The sequence below is a fragment of the Ranitomeya imitator genome, chromosome 7 (genome assembly GCF_032444005.1).
Source record: "Ranitomeya imitator isolate aRanImi1 chromosome 7, aRanImi1.pri, whole genome shotgun sequence".
Lineage (NCBI taxonomy): Eukaryota > Metazoa > Chordata > Amphibia > Anura > Dendrobatidae > Ranitomeya > Ranitomeya imitator.
In genome coordinates this window covers 195,903,408-195,917,036 of record NC_091288.1, presented here as the reverse complement: position 1 = coordinate 195,917,036, position 13,629 = coordinate 195,903,408, and the positions used below count along the sequence as shown (strand labels likewise).

Sequence of the window (13,629 nt, the reverse complement as noted above, 5' to 3'; positions counted from 1 at the left end):
GTTTCTTACATCAAAAACATGACGCAAGCAATTTTCAAAAGAGATACGTTCAGCGTCAGCCGCCCTGATGTACACATTATTAATAATGTTTGGGGGGGGAAAAAACTGTCTTTCTTCTAGAAATAGCGCCATCCCTGTCTGCAGGTTGTATGTGGTACTGCAGCTCAGATACAGTCACTTAATACCAGACACAACCCATAAACTGATGTTGTGCATTTTCTTAAAAAAAAAAGTGGCCATATTTTTCTTTTCATTTGCAACCCGGCAAAGAAACCGCCGCATAGCCCTGTGTGCTAATCCTATCCATGTACACTGGCCACTAATACAGTACACACACATACAGTGGGGCAAAAAAGTATTTAGTCAGTCAGCAATAGTGCAAGTTCCACCACTTAAAAAGATGAGAGGCGTCTGTAATTTACATCATAGGTAGACCTCAACTATGGGAGACAAACTGAGAAAAAAAAATCCAGAAAATCACATTGTCTGTTTTTTTAACATTATATTTGCATATTATGGTGGAAAATAAGTATTTGGTCAGAAACAAACAATCAAGATTTCTGGCTCTCACAGACCTGTAACTTCTTCTTTAAGAGTCTCCTCTTTCCTCCACTCATTACCTGTAGTAATGGCACCTGTTTAAACTTGTTATCAGTATAAAAAGACACCTGTGCACACCCTCAAACAGTCTGACTCCAAACTCCACTATGGTGAAAACCAAAGAGCTGTCAAAGGACACCAGAAACAAAATTGTAGCCCTGCACCAGGCTGGGAAGACTGAATCTGCAATAGCCAACCAGCTTGGAGTGAAGAAATCAACAGCGGGAGCAATAATTAGAAAATGGAAGACATACAAGACCACTGATAATCTCCCTCGATCTGGGGCTCCACGCAAAATCCCACCCCGTGGGGTCAGAATGATCACAAGAACGGTGAGCAAAAATCCCAGAACCACGCGGGGGGACCTAGTGAATGAACTGCAGAGAGCTGGGACCAATGTAACAAGGCCTACCATAAGTAACACACTATGCCACCATGGACTCAGATCCTGCAGTGCCAGACGTGTCCCACTGCTTAAGCCAGTACATGTCCGGGCCCGTCTGAAGTTTGCTAGAGAGCATTTGGATGATCCAGAGGAGTTTTGGGAGAATGTCCTATGGTCTGATGAAACCAAACTGGAACTGTTTGGTAGAAACACAACTTGTCGTGTTTGGAGGAAAAAGAATACTGAGTTGCATCCATCAAACACCATACCTACTGTAAAGCATGGTGGTGGAAACATCATGCTTTGGGGCTGTTTCTCTGCAAAGGGGCCAGGACGACTGATCCGGGTACATGAAAGAATGAATGGGGCCATGTATCGTGAGATTTTGAGTGCAAACCTCCTTCCATCAGCAAGGGCATTGAAGATGAAACGTGGCTGGGTCTTTCAACATGACAATGATCCAAAGCACACCGCCAGGGCAACGAAGGAGTGGCTTCGTAAGAAGCATTTCAAGGTCCTGGAGTGGCCTAGCCAGTCTCCAGATCTCAACCCTATAGAAAACCTTTGGAGGGAGCTGAAAGTCCGTGTTGCCAAGCAAAAAGCCAAAAACATCACTGCTCTAGAGGAGATCTGCATGGAGGAATGGGCGAACATACCAACAACAGTGTGTGGCAACCTTGTGAAGACTTACAGAAAACGTTTGACCTCTGTCATTGCCAACAAAGGATGTATTACAAAGTATTGAGATGAAATTTTGTTTCTGACCAAATACTTATTTTCCACCATAATATGCAAATAAAATGTTAAAAAAAACAGACAATGTGATTTTCTGGATTTTTTTTTCTCAGTTTGTCTCCCATAGTTGAGGTCTACCTATGATGTAAATTACAGACGCCTCTCATCTTTTTAAGTGGTGGAACTTGCACTATTGCTGACTGACTAAATACTTTTTTGCCCCACTGTATATATATATATATATGTATGTGTTTATACTGCATGTATATAAATATATATATATGTATATATATATATATATATATATATATATATATACATACGAACTTTATACAACATGCCAACATAAAAAATTCATATATTACTTATATTAAATGTCTGAATGATACCGCTATACAATGTCTAGATAATATCCCCCAAAGTGTGCACGTCCTGCTGCCATATGCAGCCTTATAATACTTCCATATAACATCTAAATGATAGTACTATACGGAGCCAACATATTATTATCAGCTACTCCTATGGGAAGTACACATAATACTGCCATATAATGCAATTATTTGCCATCTAAGTTATAGCATATACTGTAGTACCAACATATTATCACCAGGTCCTTCTATAATGAGTCTACATAATACTGCTACAGACAGCCCTTATAATACCACTATATAGAAGGCAAATTATAGTACTATACAGTATCAACGTATCGCCAGATCCTTGTATAATATATATATACAGTATAATACCGCCATATAAGTAATAAATAATGGATATTAAGCTCTAAATAAATGCATGCAAGTTTTTTTTTTTAAAGTCCTCAAATGTGTACAATCCCTTTAAGGACGCAGCAGCCCAAAAAACAACACAGATGCAATACCAGACATGTCCAGCACACAAGGGTGGCGCTGTTTTTTTTTTTTTTTTTAATGAATGCTGCAATGTTTTTCTGATCTCATACTATTTTGTAACATCAAGAAATGCTCAGCAAAAAAAAAAAATAACACGGGGAGATCTTAGCACCAATGATTCCAACCTGGTAAATATTTTATTAAATACAAACCTGTACACTAGTGCATGTTTCCAAATGCTCGCGCTAAACATCGAGGACATTAAAAATGTATTCTGGAAGCCACGTGCAAGAGCATTGTGTCGAAAGACCGGTCTGCGGCATAAAAGGTCTGGATTTCATGTCCGCACCACGGGAGAGCAGAGTTTATAGGCGAAAAATCCTCTGTAACCTTAAAATATGAGCCCAATTTCATATCAATGAAATATCTACGCCGCTTTCAAAAATGTGACTTTATTGTTTTTTGCACTTTCTTTTTACCTTTTTAGATGTCTTCTTATTCCTTACTGGTTGGCTCTCCAAATCCCTTGACATTCTCTGTAAAATAAAATATATATAAATTAATTAATTTTATACTGTACACCTAATTTAATAAGTGATTTCTACAATTCAGTGAAAAATGCCACTTTTACTACTTCAGTTTAGGAATTATTCCCCCTTTCCATGACGTGCCCCTCTGGCTGTTATAACCTGCTACTAACATGATGCATAGCCAGATGCCAGTTTCTGGGCTTGTGTGCCGTAACTGCCTTCTTCTAAACTCACCAAGGATTTTTTTTTTATGAGGTTCAAGTCAGGCAACTGTAAGGGCCACTCCAGAATCTTCCAGGAAATCCTCTGATACCAAGCCATTGGTGGACTTTGAGATATGGTCGGGATCATTGTCCTATTGGAAGGTCCAATGATGCCAAAGTTACATCTTGCTCTCAAAAAGCATAATGTTTTCACCTAGGATCTCCTGAAACATGATATAACCATGGAAAAGGGGCAGACTGTTATGTTTGCTAATGACAGGTGTTATGAAGGCAATCCAGAAACACAGTGTGCTTAGCGATCAGAGCGCACACAGTGATCTGACAAATACCCAAAAATACAAGAACGAGCTCTGAGACGTGGAAACTCTGTAGACTGCACACCTGATCCTATCCTAAACACAACTAAAAGCGGCTGTGGATTGCGCCTAACAACTACCTAGGCAACTCGGCACAGCCTAAGAAACTAGCTAGCCTGAAGATAGAAAAATAGGCCTGACTTGCCCCAGAGAAATTCCCCAAAGGAAAAGGCAGCCCCCCACATATAATGACTGTGAGTAAGATGAAAAGACAAAACGTAGGGATGAAATAGATTCAGCAAAGTGGGGCCCGATATTCTAGGACAGAGCGAGGACAGTAAAGCGAACTTTGCAGTCTACAAAAAACCCTAAAGCAAAACCACGCAAAGGGGGCAAAAAAAACCCCCCGTGCCGAACTAACGGCACGGCGGTACACCCTTTGCGTCTCAGAGCTTCCAGCAAAACAAAAGACAAGCTGGACAGAAAAATAGCAACAAAAAAGCAAAAAGCACTTAGCTATACAGAGCAGCAGGTCACAGGAACAATCAGGAGAAGCTCAGATCCAACACTGAAACATTGACAAGGAGCAAGGATAGCAGCATCAGGCGGAGTTAAGTAATGAAGCAGTTAACGAGCTCACCAGAACACCTGAGGGAGGAAGCTCAGAAGCTGCAGTACCACTTGTGACCACAGGAGTGAATTCAGCCACAGAATTCACAACAGTACCCCCCCCCTTGAGGAGGGGTCACCGAACCCTCACCAGAGCCCCCAGGCCGACCAGGATGAGCCGCATGAAAGGCACGAACAAGATCGGAAGCATGAACATCAGAGGCAAAAACCCAGGAATTATCTTCCTGAGCATAACCCTTCCATTTAACCAGATACTGGAGTTTCCGTCTAGAAACACGAGAATCCAAAATCTTCTCCACAATATACTCCAATTCCCCCTCCACCAAAACCGGGGCAGGAGGCTCAACAGATGGAACCATAGGTGCCACGTATCTCCGCAACAACGACCTATGGAATACATTATGTATGGAAAAGGAGTCTGGGAGGGTCAAACGAAAAGACACAGGATTGAGAACCTCAGAAATCCTATACGGACCAATAAAACGAGGTTTAAATTTAGGAGAGGAAACCTTCATAGGAATATGACGAGAAGATAACCAAACCAGATCCCCAACACGAAGTCGGGGACCCACACGGCGTCTGCGATTAGCGAAAAGTTGAGCTTTCTCCTGGGACAAGATCAAATTGTCCACTACCTGAGTCCAGATCTGCTGCAACCTATCCACCACAGAATCCACACCAGGACAGTCCGAAGACTCAACCTGTCCTGAAGAGAAACGAGGATGGAACCCAGAATTGCAAAAAAATGGAGAAACCAAGGTAGCCGAGCTGGCCCGATTATTAAGGGCGAACTCAGCCAACGGCAAAAAGGACACCCAATCATCCTGGTCTGCAGAAACAAAACATCTCAGATATGTTTCCAAGGTCTGATTGGTTCGTTCGGTCTGGCCATTAGTCTGAGGATGGAAAGCCGAGGAAAAGGATAGGTCAATGCCCATCCTACCACAAAAGGCTCGCCAAAACCTTGAAACAAACTGGGAACCTCTGTCAGAAACAATATTCTCAGGAATGCCATGCAACCGAACCACATGCTGAAAGAACAAAGGTACCAAATCAGAGGAGGAAGGCAATTTAGCCAAGGGCACCAGATGGACCATTTTAGAAAAGCGATCACAGACCACCCAAATGACTGACATCTTTTGAGAAACGGGAAGGTCAGAAATGAAATCCATCGAAATATGTGTCCAAGGCCTCTTTGGGACCGGCAAGGGCAAAAGCAACCCACTGGCACGAGAACAGCAGGGCTTAGCCCTAGCACAAATCCCACAGGACTGCACAAAAGTACGTACATCCCGTGACAGAGATGGCCACCAGAAGGATCTAGCCACTAACTCTCTGGTACCAAAGATTCCAGGATGACCAGCCAACACCGAACAATGAAGTTCAGAGATAAGTTTATTAGTCCACCTATCAGGGACGAACAGTTTCTCTGCTGGACAACGATCAGGTTTATTCGCCTGAAATTTTTGCAGCACCCGCCGCAAATCAGGGGAGATGGCAGACACAATGACTCCTTCCTTGAGGATACCCGCTGGCTCAGATAAACCCGGAGAGTCGGGCACAAAACTCCTAGACAGAGCATCCGCCTTCACATTTTTAGAGCCCGGAAGGTACGAAATCACAAAGTCGAAGCGGGCAAAAAATAACGACCAACGGGCCTGTCTAGGATTCAAGCGCTTGGCAGACTCGAGATAAGTCAAGTTCTTATGATCAGTCAATACCACCACGCGATGCTTAGCTCCTTCAAGCCAATGACGCCACTCCTCGAATGCCCACTTCATGGCCAGCAACTCTCGATTGCCCACATCATAATTACGCTCAGCGGGCGAAAACTTCCTGGAAAAGAAAGCACATGGTTTCATCACTGAGCAATCAGAACCTCTGTGTGACAAAACCGCCCCTGCTCCAATCTCAGAAGCATCAACCTCGACCTGGAACGGAAGAGAAACATCTGGCTGACACAACACAGGGGCAGAACAAAAACGACGCTTCAACTCCTGAAAAGCTTCCACAGCAGCAGAAGACCAATTAACCAAATCAGCACCCTTCTTGGTCAAATCGGTCAATGGTTTGGCAATGCTAGAAAAATTACAGATGAAGCGACGATAAAAATTAGCAAAGCCCAGGAACTTTTGCAGACTTTTCAGAGATGTCGGCTGAATCCAATCCTGGATGGCTTGGACCTTAACTGGATCCATCTCGATAGTAGAAGGGGTAAAGATGAACCCCAAAAATGAAACTTTCTGCACACCGAAGAGACACTTTGATCCCTTCACAAACAAAGAGTTAGCACGCAGGACCTGAAAGACCATTCTGACCTGCTTCACATGAGACTCCCAATCATCTGAGAAGATCAAAATGTCATCCAAGTAAACAATCAGGAATTTATCCAGATACTCACGGAAGATGTCATGCATTAAAGACTGAAACACAGATGGAGCATTGGCAAGTCCGAACGGCATCACTAGATACTCAAAATGACCCTCGGGCGTATTGAATGCAGTTTTCCATTCATCTCCTTGCCTGATTCTCACCAGATTATACGCACCACGAAGATCTATCTTAGTGAACCAACTAGCCCCCTTAATCCGAGCAAACAAGTCAGATAACAATGGCAAGGGATACTGAAATTTAACAGTGATCTTATTAAGAAGGCGGTAATCAATACACGGTCTCAGCGAACCATCCTTCTTGGCTACAAAGAAGAACCCTGCTCCCAGTGGTGATGACGATGGGCGAATATGTCCCTTCTCCAGGGATTCCTTCACATAACTGCGCATAGCGGCGTGTTCGGGCACGGATAAATTAAATAATCGACCTTTAGGGAATTTACTACCAGGAATCAAATTGATAGCACAATCACAATCCCTATGCGGAGGTAGAGCATCGGACTTGGGCTCTTCAAATACATCCTGATAATCAGACAAGAACTCTGGGACCTCAGAAGGGGTGGATGACGAAATCGACAAAAATGGAACATCACCATGTACCCCCTGACAACCCCAGCTGGATACCGACATGGAATTCCAATCCAATACTGGATTATGGGTTTGTAGCCATGGCAACCCCAACACGACCACATCATGCAGATTATGCAACACCAGAAAGCGAATAACTTCCTGATGTGCAGGAGCCATGCACATGGTCAGCTGGGCCCAGTATTGAGGTTTATTCTTGGCCAAAGGTGTAGCATCAATTCCTCTCAATGGAATAGGACACCGCAAAGGCTCCAAGAAAAACCCACAACGTTTAGCATAATCCAAATCCATCAGATTCAGGGCAGCGCCCGAATCCACAAACGCCATGACAGAAAACGACGACAAAGAGCATATCAAGGTAATGGACAGAAGGAATTTGGACTGTACAGTACCAATGACGGCATACCTAGCGGACCGCTTAGTGCGCTTAGGACAATCAGAAATAGCATGAGTGGAATCACCACAGTAGAAACACAGACCATTCAGACGTCTGTATTCCTGCCGTTCAACTCTAGTCATAGTCCTATCGCACTGCATAGGCTCAGGTTTAACCTCAGGCAGTACTGCCAAATGGTGCACAGATTTACGCTCGCGCAAGCGTCGACCGATCTGAATGGCCAAAGACAAAGACTCATTCAAACCAGCAGGCATAGGAAATCCCACCATGACATCCTTAAGAGCCTCAGAGAGACCCTTTCTGAACAAAGCTGCCAGCGCAGATTCATTCCACTGAGTGAGTACTGACCATTTCCTAAATTTCTGACAATATACTTCTATATCATCCTGACCCTGGCACAAAGCCAGCAAATTTTTCTCAGCCTGATCCACTGAATTAGGCTCATCGTACAGCAATCCGAGCGCCAGGAAAAACGCATCGACACTACTCAATGCAGGGTCTCCTGGCGCAAGAGAAAATGCCCAGTCTTGAGGGTCGCCGCGCAAAAAAGAAATAATAATCAAAACCTGTTGAATAGGATTACCAGAAGAATGAGGGTTCAAGGCCAGAAATAGCTTACAATTATTTTTGAAACTTAGAAACTTAGTTCTATCTCCAAAAAACAAATCAGGAATAGGAATTCTTGGTTCTAACATAGATTTCTGATCAATAGTATCTTGAATTTTTTGTACATTTATAACGAAATTATCCATCGAAGAGCACAGACCCTGAATATCCATGTCCACACCTGTGTCCAGAATCACCCAAATGTCTAGGGGAAAAAAAAAAAGTGAACACAGAGCAGAAAAAAAAAAAAAATGATGTCAGAACTTTTTCTTTCCCTCTATTGAGAATCATTAGATGTGGCTCCTTGTACTGTTATGTTTGCTAATGACAGGTGTTATGAAGGCAATCCAGAAACACAGTGTGCTTAGCGATCAGAGCGCACACAGTGATCTGACAAATACCCAAAAATACAAGAACGAGCTCTGAGACGTGGAAACTCTGTAGACTGCACACCTGATCCTATCCTAAACACAACTAAAAGCGGCTGTGGATTGCGCCTAACAACTACCTAGGCAACTCGGCACAGCCTAAGAAACTAGCTAGCCTGAAGATAGAAAAATAGGCCTGACTTGCCCCAGAGAAATTCCCCAAAGGAAAAGGCAGCCCCCCACATATAATGACTGTGAGTAAGATGAAAAGACAAAACGTAGGGATGAAATAGATTCAGCAAAGTGGGGCCCGATATTCTAGGACAGAGCGAGGACAGTAAAGCAAACTTTGCAGTCTACAAAAAACCCTAAAGCAAAACCACGCAAAGGGGGCAAAAATAAACCCCCGTGCCGAACTAACGGCACGGCGGTACACCCTTTGCGTCTCAGAGCTTCCAGCAAAACAAAAGACAAGCTGGACAGAAAAAAAGCAACAAAAAAGCAAAAAGCACTTAGCTATACAGAGCAGCAGGTCACAGGAACAATCAGGAGAAGCTCAGATCCAACACTGAAACATTGACAAGGAGCAAGGATAGCAGCATCAGGCGGAGTTAAGTAATGAAGCAGTTAACGAGCTCACCAGAACACCTGAGGGAGGAAGCTCAGAAGCTGCAGTACCACTTGTGACCACAGGAGTGAATTCAGCCACAGAATTCACAACAGCAGACATACCATTGCTGCAAAATGTGCAACTGCACAGGGGCCCAAGAGGAAAAGGGCCTACTTCCACCTACACATGTAATTATGCATTATGATGAGTTATTGGACGGCAAACAGCCTATATATTGTTCTTGCACACGAGTTCTATTCTGTCTGTCTTCTCCTGCCCCAGAGCATCATTGAGCCACCACCATGCTTTTCTGAAGGCATCACCAAGTCAGCACTATGCTTCACTGCAGGCATCACCAAGCCATCACCTTGCTTCTTTGTAGGCATTACCCAGCCACCATCATGCTTCACTGTAATTATCACTGAGCCACTGCCCTGCTTCACTGTTGGCATCATTGAGCCATGGCCATGCTTCTCTGTAGGCATTACTGAGCCATCGCAATACATTTCTGTAGGCATCATCGCGCCACCACCAAGTTTCACTGTAGAAATCACCAAGCCATCACCATGCTTCATTGTAGGCATTTCAGCCACCATTTTGCTTCACCTTAGGTATCACTGAGACACTACCATGCTTTACTTTAGGCATCAGTGAGCCACCACCATGCTTCACTGTAGGCACCATTAAGCCATCACAATGCTTCTCTGTAGGCAGGGTGTTCTTTTCAACATATGTATTATTATTCCTTGTCTAGCTGTACTGCTGATATAAAGGTCTGAAAAGCCTCTTTCACTTAAAATAAGCTCAGGAGGCAGATTCTCAGGGAGATATATGTTGAGCCCATAGATATTAGCAGCTCATTTTGACATTAAGAAACATGTGGATTTCTATTGAATAAGTGATTGGATTGCAGATATCAAGGTATCATTTTTTTTTAACTTCCTATGACCTATATACCCATAGAGACAGCTTAGGAGACTGATCCTACTGACAGATTCCCTTTAATAAGGCTCATTAGTAGGTTTGCATTGACTTGCTTGATAGGCATTTTCATGTGGCACTAGAGACAATTGGTTTCCTTCTGGAAGAGAAGTAATTAGCTGACCTTCTGTCTACATGATTTTTACAAAATGTTGCCTTTTTGAAGATTTGCTTTATATATATTTCAATATTTAATAATGTAGTTTTATGAGGCCAACTTCTCAATCCTAATCCATAGCCACCATCTGTCTACCCTCCTAGTCTCGAAGATCAATGTCTAAATCTCCATGTACCATCAACTGACGTTGGCCATACCTTGGAGACCTAATATGGCAGTACAGAATGATTTAGGCCATTTCTTGAGGACTTTCTTGACACATGACAGACCGTGGCCAAAGGCATATATGCATGCGACAGCTTAATAGGCCACCAATATCTGAATGTGAAGGTCCTACAACTTCTCCGATCAGCTCGATGAAGGGACCTCAGCTCAGCGCCATACAGTTGGCAGTAGTTGTACCTAATATTGAAACTCATTTCTCTTGAATGATGCCGAGTTGCCATAAACTGGGACCTCCTGTGAACCTGTAATGACTGGAGTTGACCCCCAGAGATGAGATATTGATGGTCTATATAAAAGATTGGCAATCAATAAAGGAAAAGCCCTTTAATAAGTAAATTCCGGTCTATCATCTTTACACTCTTCTTGCTCTCTTAACGCCAAGTTGCCAGACAATGAATTTTTTTTAAAAATAGTATTTTTTTTTTTATATGTGAAGAATGTATGAATTATGGTAGAATCACATATACTATGGTTTTTCTACTGGTTCATGTTTAGAATAGCAAAAATATACAGAACAGACCGACGCCGAGTCAAAGTAGTGGGTGAAAAGGTATCGGTGAATGGATAGAAGACTATTATATTTCAGAAAAAGCGGAATATAATATTTATAGACTTCACACAAGAGGACAACTCAGAGTGCAGAGATAAAAAAAAAGCAATATTTGCAGTCCTCTTGGCTTCAGCCCCTCGGCCGCCGTATACAATGTGCCATGTAAACAACAGACGGCAGCCGCAGGTTCCAACCACGGCTGAGAATGAAGCCGTTCATCGCAGGGTCGGAGGTCAGCTCCGGGTGTAGAAGAAAAGCGACATGAATTATTAATCACATTCAACTGCACTTTTAATATCAGTAAAGGAGCTAGCTAAAGTTTCAGGCAGGGTAACTTTCTCCTTTCTGAGACACTTTCGACCTGGTCCCTTCTCCTTTGGATCATATTGTTCAATGAACTCGCATGCGGTGCCAGATGACCGAGGCATAGAGGTCAAAGGGCAACACAATGATCATTGACAGCGGGCGTATGCCTTTTAAGTTGATTGCACCACCAATGATACAGTGGAAAGATGGGCAGAACAAAAACTAATTATTTCTGTATTCATAGCAAGGGCTAGTGCAACATGAACTTATAACACTAGTAAAAATGAGCTTATTATTATTATTATTATTATTATTATTATTATTATTATTGTTATTACTAGTATTAGTATAATATTAAGTATTATTATAATTATTCTGGCATTATTTGTATTTTTAATAATTATTATCATTATTGTCAATATCATTATTATCATTAATTATCATTATTATTATCATTATCACTAGCATTATTATAATATTGAGTATTATAATTATTTTATTTTAGTACTTTTAATAATTTTTACTTTCATTATCATTATTATAATTTATTATTATTATTATTATTATTATTTTGGTTATAACTATAAATAATAATAACTGTAGTCATTATTATTGGTATTATTATTATGATTAGTATTATTGTTGTTAATATTATTGCTACTATCAATTTATCAGAATTGTTCTTAATATTATTAGCAATACTAAAATTACTGAAAAATTATAATACAATTATTTTTACATTTATAGTTACATAGTTATTAAGGTTGAAGGAAGACTATAAGTCCATCTAGTTCAACCCATAGCCTAACCTAACATGCCCTAACATGTTGATCCAGAGGAAGGCAAAAAAAACCCATGTGGCAAAAGAGTAAGCTCCACATTGGGGAAAAAAATTCCTTTCCGACTCCACATACGGCAATCAGACTAGTTCCCTGGATCAACGCCCTATCAAGGAATCTAGTGTATATACCCTGTAACATTATACTTTTCAAGAACGGTATCCAGTCCCCTCTTAAATTTAAGTAATGAATCACTCATTACAGCATCATACGGCAGAGAGTTCCATAGTCTCACTGCTCTTACAGTAAAGAATCCGCGTCTGTTATTATGCTTAAACCTTTTTTCCTCCAAACGCAGAGGATGCCCCCTTCTCCCTGTTTCAGGTCTATGATTAAAAAGATCATCAGAAAGGTCTTTGTACTGTCCCCTCATATATTTATACATTAACATAAGATCACCCCTTAGTCTTCGTTTTTCCAAACTAAATAGCCCCAAGTGTAATAACCTATCTTGGTATTGCAGACCCCCCAGTCCTCTAATAACCTTGGTCGCTCTTCTCTGCACCCGCTCCAGTTCAGCTATGTCTTTCTTATACACCGGAGACCAGAACTGTGCACAGTATTCTAAGTGTGGTCGAACTAGTGACTTGTATAGAGGTAAAATTATGTTCTCCTCATGAATATCTATGCCTCTTTTAATGCATCCCATTATTATATTTGCCTTTGTAGCAGCTGCCTGACACTGGCCCCTGAATATGAGTTTGTCATCCACCCATACACCCAGGTCTTTTTCATTGACGGTTTTGCCCAGAGTTTTAGAATTAAGCGCATAGTTATACATCTTATTACTTCTACCCAAGTGCATGACCTTACATTTATCCCCATTAAAGCTCATTTGCCATTTATCAGCCCAAGCTTCTAGTTTACATAAATCATCCTGTAATATAAAATTGTCCTCCTCTGTATTGATTACCCTGCAGAGTTTAGTGTCATCTGCAAATATTGAAATTCTGCTCTGAATGCCCCCTACAAGGTCATTAATAAATATGTTAAAAAGAAGAGGGCCCAATACTGACCCCTGTGGTACCCCACTGCTAACCGCTACCCAGTCCGAGTGTGCTCCATTAATAACCACCCTTTGTTTCCTATCCCTGAGCCAGCTCTCAACCCACTTGCACATATTTTCCCCTATCCCCATTATTCTCATTTTATGTATCAACCTTTTGTATCAAACGTATCAAAAGCTTTTGAAAAGTCCATATACACTACATCCACTGGGTTCCCTTGGTCCAGTCCGGAACTTACCTCTTCATAGAAACTGATCAAATTAGTCTGACATGAACGGTCCCTAGTAAACCCGTGCTGATACTGGGTCATGAGGTTATTCCTCTTCAGATACTCCAGTATAGCGTCCCTTAGAATGCCCTCCAGGATTTTACCCACAGTAGAAGTTAAGCTTACTG

General features: G+C 41.8%; 1 protein-coding gene across 2 annotated transcripts in view; it reads right to left on the bottom strand.

Moving 5' to 3' along the window:
* Positions 1–13,629, bottom strand: part of ELFN1 (extracellular leucine rich repeat and fibronectin type III domain containing 1) — a 620,268-nt gene that overhangs the window by 432,682 nt on the left and 173,957 nt on the right. For both annotated transcript variants that reach the window (XM_069734323.1, XM_069734324.1), the window contains exon 3: positions 3,048–3,104. The gene's annotated coding sequence lies outside the window, so the exon portion shown is untranslated. The remainder of the gene's footprint in view (positions 1–3,047; positions 3,105–13,629) is intronic.